General features: G+C 55.3%; 1 non-coding gene across 1 annotated transcript in view; it reads left to right on the forward strand.

Annotated features, from left to right (window-relative positions):
* Positions 1 to 13,476: 13,476 nt before the first annotated feature.
* The window catches only part of LOC144425342 (small subunit ribosomal RNA), a 1,810-nt gene continuing 286 nt past the window's right edge, over positions 13,477 to 15,000 (forward strand). Inside the window, exon 1 of the ribosomal RNA XR_013477486.1 lies at positions 13,477 to 15,000. This exon is cut by the window's right edge and continues 286 nt beyond it. This is a non-coding gene — a ribosomal RNA (small subunit ribosomal RNA).

The following is a 15,000-nucleotide window of genomic DNA, read 5'->3' on the forward strand; positions in this document are numbered from 1 at the left end:
GCATGTCAGAGCGAAAGACAGTAAACTCGAATGAGCTAAGAAAGAGCGGTGCGGGGCCGGTCGGAGCGCACCCTTTTCTCGGTGGCTGGCGGCCGAGAGAGTGCTGCGTCGCCGGCATCGGCGTCGAAAGAAGCCGAGCCGAAAAAAGTTAAAGTACAAACGTGCAAGCATACTAACCTAACCCTAGGTAATGCATGTCAGAGCGAAAGACAGTAAACTCGAATGAGCCAAGAAAGAGCGGTGCGGGGCCGGTCGGAGCGCACCCTTTTCTCGGTGGCTGGCGGGCGAGAGAGTGCTGCGTCGCCGGCATCGGCGTCGAAAGAAGCCGAGCCGAAAAAAGTTAAAGTACAAACGTGCAAGCATACTAACCTAACCCTAGGTAATGCATGTCAGAGCGAAAGACAGTAAACTCGAATGAGCCAAGAAAGAGCGGTGCGGGGCTGGTCGGAGCGCACCCTTTTCTCGGTGGCTGGCGGGCGAGAGAGTGCTGCGTCGCCGGCATCGGCGTCGAAAGAATCCGAGCCGAAAAAAGTTAAAGTACAAACGTGCAAGCATACTAACCTAACCCTAGGTAATGCATGTCCGAGCGAAAGACAGTAAACTCGAATGAGCCAAGAAAGAGCGGTGCGGGGCCGGTCGGAGCGCACCCTTTTCTCGGTGGCTGGCGGGCGAGAGAGTGCTGCGTCGCCGGCATCGGCGTCGAAAGAAGCCGAGCCGAAAAAAGTTAAAGTACAAACGTGCAAGCATACTAACCTAACCCTAGGTAATGCATGTCAGAGCGAAAGACAGTAAACTCGAATGAGCCAAGAAAGAGCGGTGCGGGGCTGGTCGGAGCGCACCCTTTTCTCGGTGGCTGGCGGCGAGAGAGTGCTGCGTCGCCGGCATCGGCGTCGAAAGAAGCCGAGCCGAAAAAAGTTAAAGTACAAACGTGCAAGCATACTAACCTAACCCTAGGTAATGCATGTCCGAGCGAAAGACAGTAAACTCGAATGAGCCAAGAAAGAGCGGTGCGGGGCCGGTCGGAGCGCACCCTTTTCTCGGTGGCTGGCGGGCGAGAGAGTGCTGCGTCGCCGGCATCGGCGTCGAAAGAAGCCGAGCCGAAAAAAGTTAAAGTACAAACGTGCAAGCATACTAACCTAACCCTAGGTAATGCATGTCAGAGCGAAAGACAGTAAACTCGAATGAGCCAAGAAAGAGCGGTGCGGGGCCGGTCGGAGCGCACCCTTTTCTCGGTGGCTGGCGGCCGAGAGAGTGCTGCGTCGCCGGCATCGGCGTCGAAAGAAGCCGAGCCGAAAAAAGTTAAAGTACAAACGTGCAAGCATACTAACCTAACCCTAGGTAAGGCATGTCAGAGCGAAAGACAGTAAACTCGAATGAGCCAATAAAGAGCGGTGCGGGGCCGGTCGGAGCGCACCCTTTTCTCGGTGGCTGGCGGGCGAGAGAGTGCTGCGTCGCCGGCATCGGCGTCGAAAGAAGCCGAGCCGAAAAAAGTTGAAGTACAAACGTGCAAGCATACTAACCTAACCCTAGGTAATGCATGTCAGAGCGAAAGACAGTAAACTCGAATGAGCCAAGAAAGAGCGGTGCGGGGCCGGTCGGAGCGCACCCTTTTCTCGGTGGCTGGCGGCCGAGAGAGTGCTGCGTCGCCGGCATCGGCGTCGAAAGAAGCCGAGCCGAAAAAAGTTAAAGTACAAACGTGCAAGCATACTAACCTAACCCTAGGTAAGGCATGTCAGAGCGAAAGACAGTAAACTCGAATGAGCCAATAAAGAGCGGTGCGGGGCCGGTCGGAGCGCACCCTTTTCTCGGTGGCTGGCGGCCGAGAGAGTGCTGCGTCGCCGGCATCGGCGTCGAAAGAAGCCGAGCCGAAAAAAGTTAAAGTACAAACGTGCAAGCATACTAACCTAACCCTAGGTAATGCATGTCAGAGCGAAAGACAGTAAACTCGAATGAGCCAAGAAAGAGCGGTGCGGGGCCGGTCGGAGCGCACCCTTTTCTCGGTGGCTGGCGGGCGAGAGAGTGCTGCGTCGCCGGCATCGGCGTCGAAAGAAGCCGAGCCGAAAAAAGTTAAAGTACAAACGTGCAAGCATACTAAACTAACCCTAGGTAATGCATGTCAGAGCGAAAGACAGTAAACTCGAATGAGCCAAGAAAGAGCGGTGCGGGGCCGGTCGGAGCGCACCCTTTTCTCGGTGGCTGGCGGGCGAGAGAGTGCTGCGTCGCCGGCATCGGCGTCGAAAGAAGCCGAGCCGAAAAAAGTTAAAGTACAAACGTGCAAGCATACTAACCTAACCCTAGGTAATGCATGTCCGAGCGAAAGACAGTAAACTCGAATGAGCCAAGAAAGAGCGGTGCGGGGCCGGTCGGAGCGCACCCTTTTCTCGGTGGCTGGCGGGCGAGAGAGTGCTGCGTCGCCGGCATCGGCGTCGAAAGAAGCCGAGCCGAAAAAAGTTAAAGTACAAACGTGCAAGCATACTAACCTAACCCTAGGTAATGCATGTCAGAGCGAAAGACAGTAAACTCGAATGAGCCAAGAAAGAGCGGTGCGGGGCCGGTCGGAGCGCACCCTTTTCTCGGTGGCTGGCGGCCGAGAGAGTGCTGCGTCGCCGGCATCGGCGTCGAAAGAAGCCGAGCCGAAAAAAGTTAAAGTACAAACGTGCAAGCATACTAACCTAACCCTAGGTAAGGCATGTCAGAGCGAAAGACAGTAAACTCGAATGAGCCAATGAAGAGCGGTGCGGGGCCGGTCGGAGCGCACCCTTTTCTCGGTGGCTGGCGGGCGAGAGAGTGCTGCGTCGCCGGCATCGGCGTCGAAAGAAGCCGAGCCGAAAAAAGTTAAAGTACAAACGTGCAAGCATACTAACCTAACCCTAGGTAAGGCATGTCAGAGCGAAAGACAGTAAACTCGAATGAGCCAATAAAGAGCGGTGCGGGGCCGGTCGGAGCGCACCCTTTTCTCGGTGGCTGGCGGGCGAGAGAGTGCTGCGTCGCCGGCATCGGCGTCGAAAGAAGCCGAGCCGAAAAAAGTTAAAGTACAAACGTGCAAGCATACTAACCTAACCCTAGGTAATGCATGTCAGAGCGAAAGACAGTAAACTCGAATGAGCCAAGAAAGAGCGGTGCGGGGCCGGTCGGAGCGCACCCTTTTCTCGGTGGCTGGCGGCCGAGAGAGTGCTGCGTCGCCGGCATCGGCGTCGAAAGAAGCCGAGCCGAAAAAAGTTAAAGTACAAACGTGCAAGCATACTAACCTAACCCTAGGTAAGGCATGTCAGAGCGAAAGACAGTAAACTCGAATGAGCCAATAAAGAGCGGTGCGGGGCCGGTCGGAGCGCACCCTTTTCTCGGTGGCTGGCGGGCGAGAGAGTGCTGCGTCGCCGGCATCGGCGTCGAAAGAAGCCGAGCCGAAAAAAGTTAAAGTACAAACGTGCAAGCATACTAACCTAACCCTAGGTAAGGCATGTCAGAGCGAAAGACAGTAAACTCGAATGAGCTAAGAAAGAGCGGTGCGGGGCCGGTCGGAGCGCACCCTTTTCTCGGTGGCTGGCGGCCGAGAGAGTGCTGCGTCGCCGGCATCGGCGTCGAAAGAAGCCGAGCCGAAAAAAGTTAAAGTACAAACGTGCAAGCATACTAACCTAACCCTAGGTAATGCATGTCAGAGCGAAAGACAGTAAACTCGAATGAGCCAAGAAAGAGCGGTGCGGGGCCGGTCGGAGCGCACCCTTTTCTCGGTGGCTGGCGGCCGAGAGAGTGCTGCGTCGCCGGCATCGGCGTCGAAAGAAGCCGAGCCGAAAAAAGTTAAAGTACAAACGTGCAAGCATACTAACCTAACCCTAGGTAAGGCATGTCAGAGCGAAAGACAGTAAACTCGAATGAGCCAATGAAGAGCGGTGCGGGGCCGGTCGGAGCGCACCCTTTTCTCGGTGGCTGGCGGGCGAGAGAGTGCTGCGTCGCCGGCATCGGCGTCGAAAGAAGCCGAGCCGAAAAAAGTTAAAGTACAAACGTGCAAGCATACTAACCTAACCCTAGGTAATGCATGTCAGAGCGAAAGACAGTAAACTCGAATGAGCCAAGAAAGAGCGGTGCGGGGCCGGTCGGAGCGCACCCTTTTCTCGGTGGCTGGCGGGCGAGAGAGTGCTGCGTCGCCGGCATCGGCGTCGAAAGAAGCCGAGCCGAAAAAAGTTAAAGTACAAACGTGCAAGCATACTAACCTAACCCTAGGTAATGCATGTCAGAGCGAAAGACAGTAAACTCGAATGAGCCAAGAAAGGGCGGTGCGGGGCCGGTCGGAGCGCACCCTTTTCTCGGTGGCTGGCGGCCGAGAGAGTGCTGCGTCGCCGGCATCGGCGTCGAAAGAAGCCGAGCCGAAAAAAGTTAAAGTACAAACGTGCAAGCATACTAACCTAACCCTAGGTAAGGTATGTTAGAGCGAAAGACAGTAAACTCGAATGAGCCAAGAAAGAGCGGTGCGGGGCCGGTCGGAGCGCACCCTTTTCTCGGTGGCTGGCGGCCGAGAGAGTGCTGCGTCGCCGGCATCGGCGTCGAAAGAAGCCGAGCCGAAAAAAGTTAAAGTACAAACGTGCAAGCATACTAACCTAACCCTAGGTAATGCATGTCAGAGCGAAAGACAGTAAACTCGAATGAGCCGAGAAAGAGCGGGGCGGGGCCGGTCGGAGCGCACCCTTTTCTCGGTGGCTGGCGGGCGAGAGAGTGCTGCGTCGCCGGCATCGGCGTCGAAAGAAGCCGAGCCGAAAAAAGTTAAAGTACAAACGTGCAAGCATACTAACCTAACCCTAGGTAATGCATGTCAGAGCGAAAGACAGTAAACTCGAATGAGCCAAGAAAGAGCGGTGCGGGGCCGGTCGGAGCGCACCCTTTTCTCGGTGGCTGGCGGCCGAGAGAGTGCTGCGTCGCCGGCATCGGCGTCGAAAGAAGCCGAGCCGAAAAAAGTTAAAGTACAAACGTGCAAGCATACTAACCTAACCCTAGGTAAGGCATGTCAGAGCGAAAGACAGTAAACTCGAATGAGCCAATAAAGAGCGGTGCGGGGCCGGTCGGAGCGCACCCTTTTCTCGGTGGCTGGCGGGCGAGAGAGTGCTGCGTCGCCGGCATCGGCGTCGAAAGAAGCCGAGCCGAAAAAAGTTGAAGTACAAACGTGCAAGCATACTAACCTAACCCTAGGTAATGCATGTCAGAGCGAAAGACAGTAAACTCGAATGAGCCAAGAAAGAGCGGTGCGGGGCCGGTCGGAGCGCACCCTTTTCTCGGTGGCTGGCGGCCGAGAGAGTGCTGCGTCGCCGGCATCGGCGTCGAAAGAAGCCGAGCCGAAAAAAGTTAAAGTACAAACGTGCAAGCATACTAACCTAACCCTAGGTAAGGCATGTCAGAGCGAAAGACAGTAAACTCGAATGAGCCAATAAAGAGCGGTGCGGGGCCGGTCGGAGCGCACCCTTTTCTCGGTGGCTGGCGGCCGAGAGAGTGCTGCGTCGCCGGCATCGGCGTCGAAAGAAGCCGAGCCGAAAAAAGTTAAAGTACAAACGTGCAAGCATACTAACCTAACCCTAGGTAATGCATGTCAGAGCGAAAGACAGTAAACTCGAATGAGCCAAGAAAGAGCGGTGCGGGGCCGGTCGGAGCGCACCCTTTTCTCGGTGGCTGGCGGGCGAGAGAGTGCTGCGTCGCCGGCATCGGCGTCGAAAGAAGCCGAGCCGAAAAAAGTTAAAGTACAAACGTGCAAGCATACTAAACTAACCCTAGGTAATGCATGTCAGAGCGAAAGACAGTAAACTCGAATGAGCCAAGAAAGAGCGGTGCGGGGCCGGTCGGAGCGCACCCTTTTCTCGGTGGCTGGCGGGCGAGAGAGTGCTGCGTCGCCGGCATCGGCGTCGAAAGAAGCCGAGCCGAAAAAAGTTAAAGTACAAACGTGCAAGCATACTAACCTAACCCTAGGTAATGCATGTCCGAGCGAAAGACAGTAAACTCGAATGAGCCAAGAAAGAGCGGTGCGGGGCCGGTCGGAGCGCACCCTTTTCTCGGTGGCTGGCGGGCGAGAGAGTGCTGCGTCGCCGGCATCGGCGTCGAAAGAAGCCGAGCCGAAAAAAGTTAAAGTACAAACGTGCAAGCATACTAACCTAACCCTAGGTAATGCATGTCAGAGCGAAAGACAGTAAACTCGAATGAGCCAAGAAAGAGCGGTGCGGGGCCGGTCGGAGCGCACCCTTTTCTCGGTGGCTGGCGGCCGAGAGAGTGCTGCGTCGCCGGCATCGGCGTCGAAAGAAGCCGAGCCGAAAAAAGTTAAAGTACAAACGTGCAAGCATACTAACCTAACCCTAGGTAAGGCATGTCAGAGCGAAAGACAGTAAACTCGAATGAGCCAATGAAGAGCGGTGCGGGGCCGGTCGGAGCGCACCCTTTTCTCGGTGGCTGGCGGGCGAGAGAGTGCTGCGTCGCCGGCATCGGCGTCGAAAGAAGCCGAGCCGAAAAAAGTTAAAGTACAAACGTGCAAGCATACTAACCTAACCCTAGGTAAGGCATGTCAGAGCGAAAGACAGTAAACTCGAATGAGCCAATAAAGAGCGGTGCGGGGCCGGTCGGAGCGCACCCTTTTCTCGGTGGCTGGCGGGCGAGAGAGTGCTGCGTCGCCGGCATCGGCGTCGAAAGAAGCCGAGCCGAAAAAAGTTAAAGTACAAACGTGCAAGCATACTAACCTAACCCTAGGTAATGCATGTCAGAGCGAAAGACAGTAAACTCGAATGAGACAAGAAAGAGCGGTGCGGGGCCGGTCGGAGCGCACCCTTTTCTCGGTGGCTGGCGGCCGAGAGAGTGCTGCGTCGCCGGCATCGGCGTCGAAAGAAGCCGAGCCGAAAAAAGTTAAAGTACAAACGTGCAAGCATACTAACCTAACCCTAGGTAAGGCATGTCAGAGCGAAAGACAGTAAACTCGAATGAGCCAATAAAGAGCGGTGCGGGGCCGGTCGGAGCGCACCCTTTTCTCGGTGGCTGGCGGGCGAGAGAGTGCTGCGTCGCCGGCATCGGCGTCGAAAGAAGCCGAGCCGAAAAAAGTTAAAGTACAAACGTGCAAGCATACTAACCTAACCCTAGGTAAGGCATGTCAGAGCGAAAGACAGTAAACTCGAATGAGCTAAGAAAGAGCGGTGCGGGGCCGGTCGGAGCGCACCCTTTTCTCGGTGGCTGGCGGCCGAGAGAGTGCTGCGTCGCCGGCATCGGCGTCGAAAGAAGCCGAGCCGAAAAAAGTTAAAGTACAAACGTGCAAGCATACTAACCTAACCCTAGGTAATGCATGTCAGAGCGAAAGACAGTAAACTCGAATGAGCCAAGAAAGAGCGGTGCGGGGCCGGTCGGAGCGCACCCTTTTCTCGGTGGCTGGCGGCCGAGAGAGTGCTGCGTCGCCGGCATCGGCGTCGAAAGAAGCCGAGCCGAAAAAAGTTAAAGTACAAACGTGCAAGCATACTAACCTAACCCTAGGTAAGGCATGTCAGAGCGAAAGACAGTAAACTCGAATGAGCCAATGAAGAGCGGTGCGGGGCCGGTCGGAGCGCACCCTTTTCTCGGTGGCTGGCGGGCGAGAGAGTGCTGCGTCGCCGGCATCGGCGTCGAAAGAAGCCGAGCCGAAAAAAGTTAAAGTACAAACGTGCAAGCATACTAACCTAACCCTAGGTAATGCATGTCAGAGCGAAAGACAGTAAACTCGAATGAGCCAAGAAAGAGCGGTGCGGGGCCGGTCGGAGCGCACCCTTTTCTCGGTGGCTGGCGGGCGAGAGAGTGCTGCGTCGCCGGCATCGGCGTCGAAAGAAGCCGAGCCGAAAAAAGTTAAAGTACAAACGTGCAAGCATACTAACCTAACCCTAGGTAATGCATGTCAGAGCGAAAGACAGTAAACTCGAATGAGCCAAGAAAGGGCGGTGCGGGGCCGGTCGGAGCGCACCCTTTTCTCGGTGGCTGGCGGCCGAGAGAGTGCTGCGTCGCCGGCATCGGCGTCGAAAGAAGCCGAGCCGAAAAAAGTTAAAGTACAAACGTGCAAGCATACTAACCTAACCCTAGGTAAGGTATGTTAGAGCGAAAGACAGTAAACTCGAATGAGCCAAGAAAGAGCGGTGCGGGGCCGGTCGGAGCGCACCCTTTTCTCGGTGGCTGGCGGCCGAGAGAGTGCTGCGTCGCCGGCATCGGCGTCGAAAGAAGCCGAGCCGAAAAAAGTTAAAGTACAAACGTGCAAGCATACTAACCTAACCCTAGGTAAGGCATGTCAGAGCGAAAGACAGTAAACTCGAATGAGCCAATAAAGAGCGGTGCGGGGCCGGTCGGAGCGCACCCTTTTCTCGGTGGCTGGCGGGCGAGAGAGTGCTGCGTCGCCGGCATCGGCGTCGAAAGAAGCCGAGCCGAAAAAAGTTAAAGTACAAACGTGCAAGCATACTAACCTAACCCTAGGTAATGCATGTCAGAGCGAAAGACAGTAAACTCGAATGAGCCAAGAAAGAGCGGTGCGGGGCCGGTCAGAGCGCACCCTTTTCTCGGTGGCTGGCGGCCGAGAGAGTGCTGCGTCGCCGGCATCGGCGTCGAAAGAAGCCGAGCAGAAAAAAGTTAAAGTACAAACGTGCAAGCATACTAACCTAACCCTAGGTAAGGCATGTCAGAGCGAAAGACAGTAAACTCGAATGAGCCAATAAAGAGCGGTGCGGGGCCGGTCGGAGCGCACCCTTTTCTCGGTGGCTGGCGGGCGAGAGAGTGCTGCGTCGCCGGCATCGGCGTCGAAAGAAGCCGAGCCGAAAAAAGTTAAAGTACAAACGTGCAAGCATACTAACCTAACCCTAGGTAAGGCATGTCAGAGCGAAAGACAGTAAACTCGAATGAGCTAAGAAAGAGCGGTGCGGGGCCGGTCGGAGCGCACCCTTTTCTCGGTGGCTGGCGGCCGAGAGAGTGCTGCGTCGCCGGCATCGGCGTCGAAAGAAGCCGAGCCGAAAAAAGTTAAAGTACAAACGTGCAAGCATACTAACCTAACCCTAGGTAATGCATGTCAGAGCGAAAGACAGTAAACTCGAATGAGCGAAGAAAGAGCGGTGCGGGGCCGGTCGGAGCGCACCCTTTTCTCGGTGGCTGGCGGGCGAGAGAGTGCTGCGTCGCCGGCATCGGCGTCGAAAGAAGCCGAGCCGAAAAAAGTTAAAGTACAAGCGTGCAAGCATACTAACCTAACCCTAGGTAATGCATGTCAGAGCGAAAGAGCGTAAACTCGAATGAGCCAAGAAAGAGCGGTGCGGGGCCGGTCGGAGCGCACCCTTTTCTCGGTGGCTGGCGGGCGAGAGAGTGCTGCGTCGCCGGCATCGGCGTCGAAAGAAGCCGAGCCGAAAAAAGTTAAAGTACAAACGTGCAAGCATACTAACCTAACCCTAGGTAATGCATGTCAGAGCGAAAGACAGTAAACTCGAATGAGCCAAGAAAGAGCGGTGCGGGGCCGGTCGGAGCGCACCCTTTTCTCGGTGGCTGGCGGGCGAGAGAGTGCTGCGTCGCCGGCATCGGCGTCGAAAGAAGCCGAGCCGAAAAAAGTTAAAGTACAAACGTGCAAGCATACTAACCTAACCCTAGGTAATGCATGTCAGAGCGAAAGACAGTAAACTCGAATGAGCCAAGAAAGAGCGGTGCGGGGCCGGTCGGAGCGCACCCTTTTCTCGGTGGCTGGCGGGCGAGAGAGTGCTGCGTCGCCGGCATCGGCGTCGAAAGAAGCCGAGCCGAAAAAAGTTAAAGTACAAACGTGCAAGCATACTAACCTAACCCTAGGTAAGGCATGTCAGAGCGAAAGACAGTAAACTCGAATGAGCTAAGAAAGAGCGGTGCGGGGCCGGTCGGAGCGCACCCTTTTCTCGGTGGCTGGCGGCCGAGAGAGTGCTGCGTCGCCGGCATCGGCGTCGAAAAAAGCCGAGCCGAAAAAAGTTAAAGTACAAACGTGCAAGCATACTAACCTAACCCTAGGTAAGGCATGTCAGAGCGAAAGACAGTAAACTCGAATGAGCCAATAAAGAGCGGTGCGGGGCCGGTCGGAGCGCACCCTTTTCTCGGTGGCTGGCGGGCGAGAGAGTGCTGCGTCGCCGGCATCGGCGTCGAAAGAAGCCGAGCCGAAAAAAGTTAAAGTACAAACGTGCAAGCATACTAACCTAACCCTAGGTAAGGCATGTCAGAGCGAAAGACAGTAAACTCGAATGAGCCAAGAAAGAGCGGTGCGGGGCCGGTCGGAGCGCACCCTTTTCTCGGTGGCTGGCGGGCGAGAGAGTGCTGCGTCGCCGGCATCGGCGTCGAAAAAAGCCGAGCCAAAAAAAGTTAAAGTACAAACGCGATGCTAATGAGCGAGCCGTTGTCTCGACTAATATGTAGGTAAGGCATCGGCGTCGAAAGAAGCCGAGCCGAAAAAAGTTAAAGTACAAACGTGCAAGCATACTAACCTAACCCTAGGTAAGGCATGTCAGAGCGAAAGACAGTAAACTCAAATGAGCTAAGAAAGAGCGGTGCGGGGCCGGTCGGAGCGCACCCTTTTCTCGGTGGCTGGCGGCCGAGAGAGTGCTGCGTCGCCGGCATCGGCGTCGAAAGAAGCCGAGCCGAAAAAAGTTAAAGTACAAACGTGCAAGCATACTAACCTAACCCTAGGTAAGGCATGTCAGAGCGAAAGACAGTAAACTCGAATGAGCCAAGAAAGAGCGGTGCGGGGCCGGTCGGAGCGCACCCTTTTCTCGGTGGCTGGCGGCCGAGAGAGTGCTGCGTCGCCGGCATCGGCGTCGAAAGAAGCCGAGCCGAAAAAAGTTAAAGTACAAACGTGCAAGCATACTAACCTAACCCTAGGTAAGGCATGTCAGAGCGAAAGACAGTAAACTCGAATGAGCCAAGAAAGAGCGGTGCGGGGCCGGTCGGAGCGCACCCTTTTCTCGGTGGCTGGCGGCCGAGAGAGTGCTGCGTCGCCGGCATCGGCGTCGAAAGAAGCCGAGCCGAAAAAAGTTAAAGTACAAACGTGCAAGCATACTAACCTAACCCTAGGTAAGGCATGTCAGAGCGAAAGACAGTAAACTCGAATGAGCCAATAAAGAGCGGTGCGGGGCCGGTCGGAGCGCACCCTTTTCTCGGTGGCTGGCGGGCGAGAGAGTGCTGCGTCGCCGGCATCGGCGTCGAAAGAAGCCGAGCCGAAAAAAGTTAAAGTACAAACGTGCAAGCATACTAACCTAACCCTAGGTAAGGCATGTCAGAGCGAAAGACAGTAAACTCGAATGAGCTAAGAAAGAGCGGTGCGGGGCCGGTCGGAGCGCACCCTTTTCTCGGTGGCTGGCGGCCGAGAGAGTGCTGCGTCGCCGGCATCGGCGTCGAAAGAAGCCGAGCCGAAAAAAGTTAAAGTACAAACGTGCAAGCATACTAACCTAACCCTAGGTAATGCATGTCAGAGCGAAAGACAGTAAACTCGAATGAGCCAAGAAAGAGCGGTGCGGGGCCGGTCGGAGCGCACCCTTTTCTCGGTGGCTGGCGGGCGAGAGAGTGCTGCGTCGCCGGCATCGGCGTCGAAAGAAGCCGAGCCGAAAAAAGTTAAAGTACAAACGTGCAAGCATACTAACCTAACCCTAGGTAATGCATGTCAGAGCGAAAGACAGTAAACTCGAATGAGCCAAGAAAGAGCGGTGCGGGGCCGGTCGGAGCGCACCCTTTTCTCGGTGGCTGGCGGGCGAGAGAGTGCTGCGTCGCCGGCATCGGCGTCGAAAGAAGCCGAGCCGAAAAAAGTTAAAGTACAAACGTGCAAGCATACTAACCTAACCCTAGGTAAGGCATGTCAGAGCGAAAGACAGTAAACTCGAATGTGCTAAGAAAGAGCGGTGCGGGGCCGGTCGGAGCGCACCCTTTTCTCGGTGGCTGGCGGCCGAGAGAGTGCTGCGTCGCCGGCATCGGCGTCGAAAGAAGCCGAGCCGAAAAAAGTTAAAGTACAAACGTGCAAGCATACTAACCTAACCCTAGGTAATGCATGTCAGAGCGAAAGACAGTAAACTCGAATGAGCCAAGAAAGAGCGGTGCGGGGCCGGTCGGAGCGCACCCTTTTTTCGGTGGCTGGCGGGCGAGAGAGTGCTGCGTCGCCGGCATCGGCGTCGAAAGAAGCCGAGCCGAAAAAAGTTAAAGTACAAACGTGCAAGCATACTAACCTAACCCTAGGTAATGCATGTCAGAGCGAAAGACAGTAAACTCGAATGAGCCAAGAAAGAGCGGTGCGGGGCCGGTCGGAGCGCACCCTTTTCTCGGTGGCTGGCGGGCGAGAGAGTGCTGCGTCGCCGGCATCGGCGTCGAAAGAAGCCGAGCCGAAAAAAGTTAAAGTACAAACGTGCAAGCATACTAACCTAACCCTAGGTAAGGCATGTCAGAGCGAAAGACAGTAAACTCGAATGAGCTAAGAAAGAGCGGTGCGGGGCCGGTCGGAGCGCACCCTTTTCTCGGTGGCTGGCGGCCGAGAGAGTGCTGCGTCGCCGGCATCGGCGTCGAAAGAAGCCGAGCCGAAAAAAGTTAAAGTACAAACGTGCAAGCATACTAACCTAACCCTAGGTAAGGCATGTCAGAGCGAAAGACAGTAAACTCGAATGAGCCAATAAAGAGCGGTGCGGGGCCGGTCGGAGCGCACCCTTTTCTCGGTGGCTGGCGGGCGAGAGAGTGCTGCGTCGCCGGCATCGGCGTCGAAAGAAGCCGAGCCGAAAAAAGTTAAAGTACAAACGTGCAAGCATACTAACCTAACCCTAGGTAAGGCATGTCAGAGCGAAAGACAGTAAACTCGAATGAGCTAAGAAAGAGCGGTGCGGGGCCGGTCGGAGCGCACCCTTTTCTCGGTGGCTGGCGGCCGAGAGAGTGCTGCGTCGCCGGCATCGGCGTCGAAAGAAGCCGAGCCGAAAAAAGTTAAAGTACAAACGTGCAAGCATACTAACCTAACCCTAGGTAAGGCATGTCAGAGCGAAAGACAGTAAACTCGAATGAGCCAAGAAAGAGCGGTGCGGGGCCGGTCGGAGCGCACCCTTTTCTCGGTGGCTGGCGGGCGAGAGAGTGCTGCGTCGCCGGCATCGGCGTCGAAAAAAGCCGAGCCAAAAAAAGTTAAAGTACAAACGCGATGCTAATGAGCGAGCCGTTGTCTCGACTAATATGTAGGGGGCGTTCGATCGAGCGTCTGGCTTGAGCGCTTGTCGGCCTAGCAGAACGGTCGCATTGTTATGCCCGGGTTTTAGGCACCGCTGCAGGCGGCCGGCAGAGCTCTTGTTTGTGCAAAACTGAATGGATCGAGCCCGAGAGAGGGCGAGCAAAGAAAAAACGCAAATCGCTCCGCCTGGCACTGCCGGCGAGAGCGTGGACGTCGCGGCCAGCGACTGTCGAAGCTGAGTACGGCCGCAGGCGATCGCCTCGGTCTTAAACGAATGCGACGAGCACGCGCCGGGCGGCCCAGCAAGGGCCGAGCGCAGCTGTCGCAGCTATCTGGTTGATCCTGCCAGTAGTGATATGCTTGTCTCAAAGATTAAGCCATGCAGGTGCAAGTACGAGTTCTCGTAAAGCGAAACTGCGAATGGCTCATTAAATCAGTCTTGGTTTATTTGGTCTCGTAAGCGAAGTGGATAACTGTGGTAATTCTAGAGCTAATACATGCATTAAGCGCCGACTTCGGGAGGCGCGCTTTTATCAGATCAAAACCGACCGGGTTCGTCCTGTGACGTTTGATGACTCTGGATAACCACGCGGATCGTACGGTCTCTGCACCGACGACGTATCATTCAAGTGTCTGCCCTATCAACTGTCGAAGGTACGCTACGTGCCTACCTCTGTGATAACGGGTAACGGGGAATCAGGGTTCGATTCCGGAGAGGGAGCCTGAGAAACGGCTACCAAATCCAAGGAAGGCAGCAGGCGCGCAAATTACCCATTCCCGACACGGGGAGGTAGTGACGAAAAATAACAATACAGGACTCTAACGAGGCCCTGTAATTGGAATGAGTACATCCTAAAACTCTTAACGAGTATCCATTGGAGGGCAAGTCTGGTGCCAGCAGCCGCGGTAATTCCAGCTCCAACAGTGTATGCTAAAGTTGTTGCGGTTGAAAAGCTCGTAGTTGGATTTTGGGCGAGCGCCGCCGGTCCGTCGCAAGGCGTGTCACTGGTTGCGTTCGCCTCACCTTCGGTTCTCCGTCGGTGCTCTTGACTGAGTGTCGGCGGTGGCCGATAAGTTTACTTTGAAAAAATTAGAGTGTTCAAAGCAGGCTGTTCGCCTGCATAGTGTTGCATGGAATAATGGAATAGGACCTCGGTTCTATTTTGTTGGTTTTCGGAGCACGAGGTAATGATTAAGAGGGACAGACGGGGGCGTCCGTACTCTGCCGTTAGAGGTGAAATTCTTGGATCGGCGGAAGACGAACTACTGCGAAAGCATTCGCCAAGAATGTTTTCTTTAATCAAGAGCGAAAGTCAGAGGTTCGAAGACGATCAGATACCGTCCTAGTTCTGACTATAAACGATGCCAACTAGCGATCGGGAGGCGTTACCATGACGACCTTTCCGGCAGCTTCCGGGAAACCAAAGTCTTTGGGTTCCGGGGGAAGTATGGTTGCAAAGCTGAAACTTAAAGGAATTGACGGAAGGGCACCACCAGGAGTGGAGCCTGCGGCTTAATTTGACTCAACACGGGGAAACTCACCCGGCCCGGACACAGGTAGGATTGACAGATTGAGAGCTCTTTCTTGATTCTGTGGGTGGTGGTGCATGGCCGTTCTTAGTTGGTGGAGCGATTTGTCTAATTAATTCCGATAACGAACGAGACTCTGGCATGCTAAATAGTTAAGCGACCTTCTCGGTCGGCGTCTAACTTCTTAGAGGGACTAGTGGCGTTTAGCCACACGAGATTGAGCAATAACAGGTCTGTGATGCCCTTAGATGTCCGGGGCCGCACGCGCGCTACACTGAGTGAAGCAGCGAGTGTCTAACCTAGGCCGAAAGGTCCGGGTAACC

This window comes from Styela clava, chromosome 7 (genome assembly GCF_964204865.1).
Source record: "Styela clava chromosome 7, kaStyClav1.hap1.2, whole genome shotgun sequence".
Lineage (NCBI taxonomy): Eukaryota > Metazoa > Chordata > Ascidiacea > Stolidobranchia > Styelidae > Styela > Styela clava.